Source organism: Prunus avium, chromosome 7, assembly GCF_965620075.1.
Source record: "Prunus avium chromosome 7, drPruAviu1.hap1.1, whole genome shotgun sequence".
Taxonomy (NCBI): domain Eukaryota; kingdom Viridiplantae; phylum Streptophyta; class Magnoliopsida; order Rosales; family Rosaceae; genus Prunus; species Prunus avium.
This window is the reverse complement of record NC_142290.1, coordinates 26,469,021-26,482,118: the sequence shown is the minus strand read 5'-3', so window position 1 is coordinate 26,482,118 and position 13,098 is coordinate 26,469,021.

The window sequence follows — 13,098 nt, the reverse complement described above, 5'->3', positions numbered from 1 at the left end:
GGATCTGGAAATTGTATGTTAGTCTGTAAGACAAGCAATTGTTTGGGAATAATACACTTCCAAATAAACAAGTATAAATTGAGGGTGGGAAGAAAAGATGTGATTGTCAAGACTTTAAGAATTGAAATCAAATTGACTTTTCTGCATTTAAAAAAAAAGGGAAGTAAAAAGGTTCGATACATGTATTTGGTAGAAGAAGGCAACGGAATGTTTTATCCAAAAAAATAAATTATTATTTATCAACAAAAAAAAAAAATTATTAGCAAAATATATGTTGCTTACAAGCAGCTTTGTTTACATATGTGATTATTGTCCCCCCACAGACTAAATTATTGTTTCCTCACCAAACAAGGGCCACGATTATCATGACATTAATAAACGAAAACAATCAATTAAATTATAACATAATTATAATAAATAATTAACTTATTTGAAGGGCTGGGATGATGGGGGCCTTGTGGTTTTTGGTGTTTTTATTTTATTTATTAATAATGATTATCATGATTGATGATCAGCATCATGATGATGGTAAGATGAGGGAATGATGTATGTGTTCTTACCAAACACAATAACACATACAAAATGATATGGGTTGGGCATGCACTGTTGGGGTTTTGTTTGTATTCAAATGATAGCCAATTAAGCTTCAAGCTTTTGCAGTTTCCAAGTTTTCCTTATCATCAGTGACGCAATTTGAAATGAAATGACTCTGATGGCTTTTGGACCGCTGACTCACCAACCAGACATTTCAGACCAGTGCAACTTTACCAACTTTCTACACCCATCATCTACCAAGTGGCTACTCTTTCTCAGCAGCCAAGCAATGCCTAGTATGATGTGGGTGCACATAGCAGAACATTGGGAAAGAATGAATTTTTCTTTTGTCAATGGGAAGGAAGGATTCGTGAAACATCATCGAGCATGAGTTTATAAGGAGTTGAGCTATTTTTTTATTGCCCGTTAATTTGAAGGTGAATACTCAACTCTTTTTATTGTATTAGAAAATATTATTCTCATTTTAAGTGTAACCTCAACTTCCTTCGTATCAAAACCGTGAATCCGAAAATAAAATAGAGTCTAGAAGTTCACAATTCATTATTATTAAATAGAATATTTTTGTATAAACGGGCAGTTCAAAATGTACATGTAATGTAATGATACAATGTTTGACTATTATAAATGTGTTTAATTGAGGCAGACAAAGTGACCATCTTTTACCATTCCAAGAGAAGTCCTTTTTCATTAATTGCTTTTTCGTATAGTTTATGGGGGCAAGCTGCTTTTGTGTCTTTTAAGCAGCTTAGCATTGGCATTGGCATTAGCAATTGGCATTGGTGGTGGTAGCTATAGCCATCAAACGTTGAAACTACCCATAAAAAGCCAGGGAAAAAGGGTATCCAATGGTCTCCATACTAGCTGCTATAGCCGACTAGGCTTTAAATGCTTTTATTTTTTATTCTGTTTTTTTATAGATTAGGGTTTGTTTGGATATTTTTTATGTTTTCAATTATTTGTGATGTTTTTGTGGTCCCACGCGCGTGGGTTGGCTTTTTAAACAAGTCGTAATTAAAATACACATCCAGAGGATGTGACCAGGTCAGATATGTCATGCTTTTGGGATCATTGCAATAATTGAAGTCATGCAGGCTTTAATGATAAGTTTGAGAGAGAGAGAGAGAGAGAGAGAGAGAGATGTGAATTATTGGGTGGGGCAACAAAGTATGAGACTATGGAAAAGCCACACGAACAACCAAACCCTACATTCCGTAATCACCAATTTGACAATTTCACAATGATAAGGTTTTCAGATAATTATAGTGATTAGGTCAAGGGCCACCAATTGGGTATCTGCCACGTGTAAACATTCGCTTAATAATCAATCATAGAAAAACATGCCACCTTTTGATCACGAGGCTTGTTCCTTTATTATGTTATGTGTGTTGTTTAGGAGATTTAATTAATATGGGAAAATTGAAGCCAATTAGTACACCTGTTGGTAAAATAATGTATTCAAACTTTCAGATGTCTCGTATACAAGCACGAGCCCGCATACGTGTATTTTTAGAGAAATTTCTGAGTGCGACGGTCCAAAAAAGATCAGCACGTTTAATTGGCTAATCTTCCATCATTTCCAAACATATTTCGTTTCAAAGACTTTGTGGGGAGGGGGGGGAAGAAAGAAGACACCGTGAAGCTACAATTCAAAATTGGTGATTATTTGAGAAGCACATTCTGGGTTTTGACTCTGGTTGAGCATGATTTTATGCACAAAATCAGACACATGTATGTTATTGCAGTAACCTATGAATTAAATATGATGACAAATAATGATGACCACATTCAAAGGGAAGAAATTTGGTAAAAGCTATAATTGGATTTTCTAGAAGGACGTTGGTTGAAAGCCTAATTTGTTAGTTGCTTGCTCGCTGCCGCCAGTGGACCTTTCACTTGTATTCGTCAAACCAATAGGGAGATTTCTCCAAGTAATATTAGGTGAATGGTCCCACTTTTAATATCGAAAGCAAATCATCTTATGCATAGATTATGCAAAATCTTTCATGTGTTTAGAACAAAGGTGCGTAATTTTGGGGTTGACTCTCTATTTGCTCCTACTTCCATTCCATCTATTATATATTCTTAGGTGCTTAGTCAGAGGAAGGAAAAACCCTACGGTTTCTTGACTAAATGATAATGGTAGTATTCAAGGATTGAGTTCAAACCCAAGAATCGGGATAGATTTCTTGATTGTGATCTTGGAATTCAAACATTGATTCAATATAAAAATTTTGGGAAGCGACCAAATAAATTTATGTTTTTTGCGTCACGAAAACATTCATAGTCAAAGTAAGATTTTGATTGTTTACTTCCCGGTCATGCAAGGCGTGCAATTGCCATTTGCTTGTCTTTTGCATTCTCACTTTGAATATCATTTATGTGATGTATCATGCATATGCATATTGGAGTGTCCTTGCAAAAGAAATTTGACATAACTAAGATTTTGGGTAACCTCTTGTCTTTCCCTATTTACAAGGGTTTGAGTGGTTATTCATAGTCAAGAAATTTCAAGTGCGGCCTCCCACAAATAAGTGAGCACATGTGAGATCCATATATAAGTAGTCAGTGGCGAATTTAGGAATTTTTAAGGGGAAGTGCAATATTTAAAAGGCTAGAAGATTTTTTAAAAAAATTTCGACTACCACATAAGGGTCTTAAGTCTATTACTCTAATTGATTATAATCTATATAGTATATCAATTAATATAATTAAAAAAATCATGTCAATTACACAATTAATCGACCAAAGTCAAGTCAATTACACAATTAATTGACCGAATTCATATCAAATCATCAATTAATCTAACGAAAATCAATATGAAATAATCTAATCAAAATGCATATCAAATTATCAATTAAACAAACAAATCATAATTAATCATACCTCGATTTGTGGGCCATGCACCTTCTTCCTAGTCAAGTTTGCTATTAATCTTGCGAGAATACACAGAGAGCCAAATCAGAAAAAAATAAAAAATAAAAACATAACATATTATAAATATAAAAAACCAAATAAGACCAAATAAAAAAGAAAAAATAAAAGAAAGAATCGGTTGCTGAAGAATAAAAAAACAAAATCAAAGCGGGTTGGGTTTCCTTTGCCAATTCGTCTTTTCTTTTTATTTAATTTTTTTTTTACCTGGTTCAAAAGACGTTGTTTTAGCCAGGATTCTTTAAAAATATATATATAAACGCGCTGCGTGGGCTGCGCACCAAAGCAAAGAAGTTAGCCTCTTTGAGGCATTTTAACAAACAGTTAGTAGGCACTTGCAGAGGGGCAACTTCTGGTGCCACCAAAGCTTTTTTCAGCGAAGAAATGTGCAGTTGTATCTCCTTACGCCTATGTGGGTCCGCCAATGTAAGTAGTTGACTTGTTTGTGAGTGGCTGCTACTAATTTTGATCATAAAGGCGTCTATTTGGTTGTAGGATGATTTAATGAATCTATCTATCCTCATTTTCGAGAGTACCTAATCATAGATGTACATATTCTCCAAGCACGACCATCCAATTTGTTTACAAATCACATGCCAACTCTAATCACTTAGGTTCAATACGCAATAAGGACAAAGCACAATGCACATATTCAAGTGTGAGATTTTATGCAATTTACGAAAGTTTCCCACTAGTTCACGTAACAATAGATAATCACTTATTAGATGTGGGGTAATTTTATTATATTCACACAACTAACATATCTGACATTCTAAAAATTTGAATATAAGACGATCTATAAACTTCAACGTTATGTATTAAAACTTTTACAAATCTATATATTGAAATTATATATATATTATACATAGAATTGTCCTAAATAACATATATATATTCAAACTTTACTTTAAAACTCAGTGGAAAATAGGCCTCGTTACTAAAATTAAAGACATGAAAGACAGAGACGGTCAATAGGACACACAAAGCCAAGTTCATGTGAGTACGTACGAACTACGGAACATGCATGTATCATGTATGACAGTATAGGTAGATGTAAATGCAGTAAGGAATTTGAGTTATGATGATGGCGGAAGGAATGGGTAGGTCAAACAAGTCATGTGACTACCGCGTGAGGTGGGGATTAATGATGGGAGATTGGGTCAGACTCAGTGGAATGACGTGAGGAGGGAGAGAGATTGATTAGGGTTAGGTTTATGGGTTATGGGCGCGAGGCAGATGATGGGAGAAGAGAAGAGAAGAGAAAGAAGAGAGAGAGAGAGAGAGGGAGAGAGAGGGCCAATGATCAATAATGATGGCGGTGGAGGGATGTTTACAGTGGGACACATTGCAGAGTCCAAAGGAGACAATATATACAGCAGCAATCATTTGTACGTCGGATCTTATTAGGCTTTCTCTTTGATTTTTGAATTTTTATTTTTATTTTTATCTGCATTGTCGTTTTTAGTTATATTATTACTTTTAATTATCAGCCCTTCTCCATCCATCATTGCTCCTGTGGTCCCTTAACACAACGAACAATGTGACTTTTTTTGTTGATTAAATCCAAAAATGTGACTGGAAATTTGTAATTTTATTGGCTCCTACTTGTTTGGTGTATCTGACATCAACAAAAATACTTGTTTGATGTATACGTACGTATGTATAGCTTAATATTATCAACGTTAAAAATCAAATCTCCCTAACCCTACTACTTTGAAAGATTTTTGGATTCGTCACTCCGGTAATGAGAGATAAAACACTCTTATTGCCTGTTGAATTTCAACTAACACTGCCAAAATAAAATAAGTTACTTGCTTAACCTTTTCTTTTTGCAACCAGGCAGGAATGTTAATTATCAAAAGAGGGCAAAAAATACAGGCTATAAGGCTATAAGAATAAAAAAAGATACAGGCTACATAGATGCTACGAACCGAGTTCAAAGACAAAATCTGATGGAAGATACTTGTGTAGTGGATCTTTTTGAGGACCTGCAAAGATTTAGATCGCGTAGGAAAAGGCAAGAGAAAAGCTAGAAGTAGGTTGAGCCTCTGAGGCGGCCCCCCCCTCCCCCCAAAGTAAAAAATGGCACCAAACCCAGTAAAATATTTATGTAAAAAGTTTCAACCGTAGGGGATAGGGGGTAGGGGATAGGGGATGGATATATAGGGTGATTTTGCCAAGGAGGGTAAGTGTCAATTTTTTTGTAATGATGGCTTCTCTGAAGGCTTTGTCAGCCCTCTGAATGTAGTGTACGTGGAGAGTCACATACTTCGTCCCTTTTGATGCAAGTCATCAGTCCCACGTCCCCTTCTCCCTCCCCTCCCCTAGGTCCCCTCTTTAATTTTCTCTCTTTTCAAAAATTACTCTTTTTTTCAAAAAAAACTGCTAGTTTCACAAGTTTTATTTGAATCTAAACTCATTTGATATACCTTTTTACCACTAGATTTTCCAAGCTGGTTGTAATTGGATCATAGATGAACAAATAGTTGTTTGCTTTTTTGCATTCAAATTGATTGTTTTGTGGTGATAGCGATGCCACCATACGAAACAGTTCATGAAAGTGATGATGGTAATCAACTAATCAAGGTGTTTTAGTCAACTAAAACCTTGAAATGATAATGGAATCACAATGACAATGTTAATATAACAGTGATTAATATATACATTGTTGGCATCATTAGTTATGTAATGCAATAATTTCTTCCATAGTTTGGTTATCATTGAATGTTTGCAATGGAGAAAGTCGAAGTTCAACGAGTTGAAACTTTCACGCCAAGAGTGATTGTGGAAATTTTCTTTCTAAAAAGACAAAATTTTATTTGTATCGTCAAATTATTTAAAAGTTAAAAGCACTGATTAATAAAATCGCAAATGAGTGTGTGATTCCAATTAATAACAATCTATATATAAAATGCATATAGCATGCTAATTGTTAAAATAAACATTATGATCCTAATAATTTATATCATTTACATAATTGTGTAACATGAGTGAAGAAATTATTATGAGCGCATTGCTCTTCATATCATTTTACATAATTGCACACTCTCCCTCCCTAATCCTAGGCTAAAAAGCACTTGATTAAAAGAAATAATTGTTATTTTATGATGATGACAAGATGAGAGAGCAAAGAGAAGACACCGAGGCATGCAACCCTGGAAATAGAAGGATCTTTGTTCCCCCCTTAGACATCATCATTAGGCATTTGTCATGCTTTTCTTTCATTATCATAATCATCAACATTATCATCACCATCATGCATCCTATGTCCCTTCTCAACCTGGGATGCTGCATTGTGTTGGGAAAAATTGGAACACAAGCCCCCAAAAAATTGCTTTTAACTGACCATAATCATAATGATGATGACACACTTTCATCAACCAAAGGAAAATTACTACTTTTAATTCAAATATGATTAAGGATGAAGGTATAAAATTTGCCCAAAAATAAAATGAGCATAGTGAAAGTATATTAATTAATAAGTACCAATATTTGTATAGTATATGGAAAATTGTTTTGCTCTTTTGTGAATAAGAATTCACTCCCTTGTTCCTTCCTTAGACCATTTACAGTGGGATGGTTTGAAACTCAAAATTTGGATTTTAGCCTAAAAAGCCTCCCCAACACTCATATAGGGCTGCCAACGGGTCCATAACTCAGTGCTAAGAGCATTTACGTGCATATCAGGTTTCAAATTCAAACCCAATGATACCCTCCTCCATCCCCGTACCAAACTTGGACCCAAAAAACCCCCACCATATAAGGGGACGCCAAAATTCCACCAGGGCTTTAAATCAAGCAGAATTAAGGGCTCATTTTGAATCGGTTCGCTTCATGGTGACAACCAAACTCTGCAATTGTCCAGCTCACGTCTGCTTCGGTTTTCAAAGACCTCGCATGGTGCCATTTGAATTCAAACGCAACGGTAACTCTAAATCCAACAACCCATATTTACCAACAATGATAGAAATCCAACGGTAACCCTAAATCCAACGGCCCAAATTTGAATACAAAGGACAAATAATAATAATTAATCTAAATTAAATCCAACCACAAAACTCACCCCAAATTCTATAAATACCAATATATTTATTAAATAATCCACAAAAATCAATTTCTTCCTTTCTCACTTAACAAAGATTATTTAATTTTGTTCAATCTCCTCTCATTCTTATTGAAGATGACCCCAAAACTCCGAACATGTGTGAATTGGAAACCACAACATCATATTTGATCATGGATCTAATGTAAACCATTGTCGATAGGTTTGTAAAATTAGGTCCGTAATCGAACTACATGTTCTTTCACCTTCTAAAACATGAAATTAGCATGATAAACATGGGCGGTTCTGCATGGAGGGCAAGCTGGGCTACTGCGCGACCCAAAATTTTCCAATAAAAAGGTACATATATATTTAGCCCATCACAAAATTAAAAAAGAAATAAAAGAAACCCTATATCTTTAGCTACCCAGCCTATATCTCTTACATCTAAATTTTGTGTTGCATTGCATTTATTTGTTGTTTTTGTTTTTGTTAAATCTTTATTTATGTATAGAGATGCATTGAAAGTAAGGCTCATTACATCCTCCCTATATTTATAAATGAAATTAACTCGCACCGTCGAATTCAGTATGTGAATTTTACCTTACCGACTTTGTTTAAAATGAATTCACCAAAGTCTTTTATTTCCGAGTGTCGTTGGTTAACCATATGAAACAAAAAAACAAAGTGGAATAATGTACTTCACCCCAATTTAAAAAACAAAAAAGAAGAAAGAGGTGAAAGCACACTATTATCGGCAGGCCTAAGTCATTTATACAAAAAGGTGAATAAACAAATAGAAATGTGGATTTTTACTTTATGAAAGTTAATTGATTCTTGTAGAACTTAACATTGGATTAAGATTTTGTTCTCACTACTTTACATCTAAGTAAGTATCGCAACACAATGAAAATAATCATAACTTGAGTTCTCTCCTCTATTCCTTATTTTTCAAGATTTAATAATGATGTCTTTTATTATTCTTTTTTGAACTGAATGATACCTTTTTATTATTCAATAATAAATATGTTTTGGGTAAGGACGAGGATTTATTGACCTTAGGACAAGGCCACAAGGGAATGGCTTAAAACACACTCTCCCGTGTGCTCAATCATGGCCTTAGCCTTCCCCAATCATTTTGCTCCCATTCCCTTTTCTTACACTTTCCAGGCTTAATGTCCACCATCATATCCCAAACAGCATATAAGGCTATAAACCCTAAATAATAAAAAAATATTATCATCAACACCATCATCATCTTCAGCAAGCTGCAGTACCATTTACCAGCAGTATCATCTAACATATGTATTTAGTTTAGGTCAATAAATATTTTCATAATTCGTGTTTCGTTTCGTCAAGCACTAATTTAGTACCGGAAGCGAAAATCAAAAGGCAGATGCTATTCCCGCTCCTAGTTTGTTACTTCAAAATGGAAACTGCGCAATAGAACAAGATTATTAGAATAGTAGTTTTTAAAATATGGGCAGTCAGTCAACAGATTGATTGGTGTTTGTTTTGGTCCGCAGAATTTGCGGACAACCTTACAATTCACCCCCACTACTAGTCTGTGTGCCCCCCCAGTTTATGTATATATGATAAAAACATGGCCAATCATGACATCAAAAGTTAAGAATGGGGCTGCCAAAGACATAGAATTAGTAACAATATATAGATGAATAGCTCAGGTAACTGCAGGCAGTACTTAATTAACTTGAATCACGGGTACAGATGCAGTACCAAGGCAAAGCTGTTAGCTTGTTGATTAGAAAGCATGTGCTTCTAAACTTCTAGTTCTAGTATTCAAAATCAATTTCAAATTGGCTATGGACCAACACTCTAACTTGGATAGGTTAGGTTGACTATGCAAAGACCAAGCCCAACTTATTAGGCTTGGTTTAAGAATGTTGAGTCATTCTATAGTGAGGGTCTTATATATGTCTCTTAGGCCATCTCCACCCCATGAGACCAAACTCAAAATATCCCAAATTTTAGCCCAATTCCCCTTCCAATCCAAGAAAATTAAGGGGCCAAAATTGGGGAAAACCCAAACTTGGGGCCAAAATATGCATCCGAGGTTCTCAACAACTAATTAGGCTTGGTTTAAGAATGTTGAGTCATTCTATAGTGAAGGTCTTAGAGCAAGTCCAGCAGCTCGTTTTGGACTCGAGCTAGGGGGGTTTTGGGAGAAAAACGGACTCCAGCAGCTGAGGCTAGCCCGAGTTGCATGTGGGGTGCATGAAGATGGGCAGGTCCAGCCCTAGATCCAAAATGCGGGCGGGCTAACGTCAGCGCACGGAGTTCAAATTTTTTTACCGTTGGCGTCAGCCCTGCACTGCGCCAACAGCTCTGGGCCACGTGTCGTTGTCTGGGCGCTCCGATTGTTATTTTCTCTCCAATCCAACGGCAGCCAATATTTTTGCAATAAAAATGAAAAAAATTTTGAAAAAATTCTAAAAAATACCAAAAAATACTGGATTTTTTTTTTCTATAAATACCTACCAATACTCTTCACTTTCAACACCAAATCCTCATACATTTTCTTCTACTTCTACTATTATTCACTTTTTACTCAACATTTTATTCACTTTCAAGTTTTATTTTTCTTTATCATCTTTATGGCATCTTCTATCGACGGTGTTGGGGTATGGAGCACCATGGAAGATGTTTTGTTATGTGAGTGTTGGGTCTAAATTTCTCATTGTCCCGTCATGGGCAATGAGATTAAATTCTTTCAAATGTGGAAAAAAATTCATTCCGAATTTTGTGGAAGATTGAGTTCGAACCGTACGGAAATGACATTGTCTAGTAGGTGAAAAATTCTCAATAAAGAGTTGGGGAAATGGAGAGATGCCTTGACAAAAGCGATGGACAACCGTAGAAGAGGGGAAAATCTTACCGATGAGGTAAATTATTTGTAATTTTTGTTTTATTAATTTTAATGTCCTAATAATTTTTTATAAATATTTCTTGCACTGTCAATATTTTGTTAATATTTCATAAATGCCCAATATTTTGTTAATAGTTCTTGCATTGCCAATATTTTTTAATGTTTCTTGTATTTCCAATATTTTGTTAATATTTCATAAATGCCCAATATTTTGTTAATAGTTCTTGCATTGCCAATATTTTTTAATGTTTCTTGTATTTCCAATAATTTTTTTTATAAATAGTTGTGCAAGCACAAATGTGGTTTGGTGCTACTAGGCAAGGAAAAAAATCTTTTAACCATCATGAATGTTGGGAGGTAGTCAAAAACTGCAAATGTTTCATAATTATTCCCACGGGTCCGATTGTTGTGTTGAACGAGACGCCACTCTATAATTCAACGGCATCGAATTCGCCTCTCGATTCCCCGATGAGCGAAGACTCACCCATCCAAAAGGAGCCGAGGCCTATTGGGAGAAAGGCGGCGAAGGCGAAGAGAGTGAGTAATTCTACTAGTAATTCATCTAAATTTTTTGGAGGAAATTGCAAGGCAAAGTGACATAAGGCTTGAAATTGAGAAGAGAAACCAAGAAGATGAGAGGATATTTCAAGCGGAATGTGTAAAAGAAAGGGAGTATGTACACAAGCAAAACATTGAGAAGCAGGATCGGGAAACCATGGCCATGGATACAAGCCATATGTCCCCTGAAACAAAACAATTTTGGAAGCTAGAACGAAAGGATGTTATGAAACGAAGACTTTTTCGTGACGATGGACCTAGCAACATGGATTGGTTAAATGATCAAAACCATTAAGTTAGTTTGCTTGCCTTTTATTTTCATTGTATTTTAATGTTTTATTTTGAAAATTAGTTGCAATTCATGTATTTTATTTTCATTGTATTTTAATGTTTTATTGTGAAAATTAGTTGTAATTCATGCATTCAATAAAATACCTTTTTATTCAAAACATTCCATACATAAAAAAATAAAAAAACCACATCCAAAGCATTAAAAATAAAAAAACCACAACCAAAGCATTAAACAAAGAAAGCATAACAAAAAATAAAACATAAACATAATAAATAAAACAAACTTCTTCACTTCACTTCATTCACCGTCATTGCCTTTCACCGCCCATAAATGCTCCATCAAGTCAATTTGACGTTGTTCATGAATATAAGACGATTGCATCTCCGTATATCGATCAATCATACGGGTCATTACACGACTGTCCCTAACCAACGGTTTATGCTGCACTGGTTCTCCATTTGGCCCTATGGGTTTTTCATAAATTCATGTCAAGGCCGTGTTCATTGGATCCGGTTCGTACACGTCTTCAGAACTGTAATCATACTCATCCTCTACAATCATGTTATGGAGGATGATGCATGTCATCATTATGCTCCTCAGCACCTCCTCATCAAACATACGTGCCGCACCCTTAATAATAGCCCACCGGGTTTGGAGGATACCAAAGCACCTCTCCGCATCTTTTCTGTACCCCTCTTGATGGGTAGCAAATAATTTTTGCTTCTGAGATCGGGGATGCGGAATTGATTTCACAAATGTGGACCACCTCGGGTAGATGTCGTCAGCTAGATAATACCCATTTTGGTGGACGGTATTGTTGATTTGATAGTTGATATTTGGGGCTTCACCTCTCAAAACATCATTGAACATCGGGGATTGACCCAGGACTTCAAGTCGTTTTGAGATCCGGCAACTCCGAAGAAAGCATGCCAAACCCACGTATCAAAACCTGCAACGGCTTCAAGGATGATGCTTTTTTGGCCTTTCTGATTCCCATAATCTCCTTGCCAAGCAGTCGGGCAATTCTTCCATTGCTAGTGCATGCAGTCGATGCTACCAACCATTCCTGGAAATCCTCGAGCTTCGGCTTTTTGTAGAAGCCGTTGGAGGTCCCTGAGCATAGGTCTGCGCAAGTAGTCCCTAGTGTACAGAGTTTCGACTGCATCACAAAATCTCACCAAGCTCTCCAAAGTAGTGGACTTCCCCATCCGGGCAATCTCATCCACCTGATCAGCAGATGACCCATACGCCAACATTCGTATAACAGCTGTGAACTTTTGCTCTGGAAGTAGTCCCAAATTTCCAGAAACATTTCTCTTTTGAACAAAACATTCATCATAATTGCAAATGTCATGCATGACTTTATTGAACAAATGGGGTTGCATTTTATATCTCCTTCGAAAATCAACATCAGAGTACAGAGAAGTTGGGATAAAATAATCTTCCAGAAGATTCTTAACTCGAGAATGTCTATGTCTGTCCACATTCGGGCCACGACCTCTTCGTGAATCACAGCGGCTCTGGTTTTCTTCATCAAGCATAGCCACTGCTGTGACAATTTGCATATCCAATTCTGTCTGAGCCCTTTTGCCTACAGCTCGTCTACACATTCTTTCTCTAAATTCTCGCATTTGCCTCTTCAAGACCTCGTTCATGTCTGCCATTGAGAATCGAGTATGAATTCTAAAATATGATAAATGAAAATAAAGAGAAGATATGGTGTGAGAGGTATGAGCTGTGGCTCTGGTTTTATAGAAAAATTTTGGCCGATAAAGATGACACGTGTCGCAATTTTAGAGGGTGAAAATCTTATCTGAAATTTGAAATTCAGAT